The 545-nt window shown below is 41.5% G+C and overlaps 2 non-coding genes across 2 annotated transcripts; both read left to right on the top strand.

Moving 5' to 3' along the window:
- Positions 1 to 44: 44 nt before the first annotated feature.
- On the top strand, positions 45 to 116 carry trnac-gca (transfer RNA cysteine (anticodon GCA)). Its single transcript has one exon. It is a non-coding gene; the product is annotated as a tRNA-Cys (tRNA).
- A 125-nt stretch (positions 117 to 241) lies between these two features.
- trnac-gca (transfer RNA cysteine (anticodon GCA)) lies at positions 242 to 313 on the top strand. The gene has a single exon. It is a non-coding gene; the product is annotated as a tRNA-Cys (tRNA).
- The last annotated feature ends 232 nt before the right edge of the window (positions 314 to 545 follow it).

The following is a 545-nucleotide window of genomic DNA, read 5'->3' as shown; positions in this document are numbered from 1 at the left end:
AAGGATCTAATTTCCTGTGTGCGGTTTTGAGCCATCGATTTTATGGGGGTATAGCTCAGTGGTAGAACATTTGACTGCAGCTCAAGAGGTCCCCAGTTCAAATTTGGGTGCCCCCTTTGGACTTCGCAGCTTTAGGTTAACTAAAGCCATTTTTTAAAGTGAAGATGTTTTTGGTGTTGTTCGATATTGTAAAAATGAAGGATCTAATTTCCTGTGTGCGGTTTTGAGCCATTGATTTTATGGGGGTATAGCTCAGTGGTAGAACATTTGACTGCAGCTCAAGAGGTCCGCAGTTCAAATCTGGGTGCCCCCTTTGTACTTGTCAGCTTTGGAGTAACCAAAGCTTTTAAGTTAAGATGTAGATGTTGCTGTTTGATATTGTCAAAATGAAGGATCTAATTTCCTGTGTGCGTTTTTGAGCTAATGATTTTATGTGGCTATAGCTCAGTGGTAGAGCATTTGACTGCAGAGTGTGAGGTCCATAGTTCAAAGCTGGGTGACCTCTTTGAACTTGGCAGCTTTGGAGTAACCAATGCCTTTATTTT

Source organism: Sinocyclocheilus rhinocerous, unplaced genomic scaffold (assembly GCF_001515625.1).
Source record: "Sinocyclocheilus rhinocerous isolate Xijiao unplaced genomic scaffold, SAMN03320098_v1.1 scaffold15780, whole genome shotgun sequence".
NCBI classification, from domain to species: Eukaryota; Metazoa; Chordata; class Actinopteri; order Cypriniformes; family Cyprinidae; genus Sinocyclocheilus; species Sinocyclocheilus rhinocerous.
Note: the sequence above shows the minus strand (reverse complement) of the source record. Positions and strands in the feature narration are given on the sequence as shown.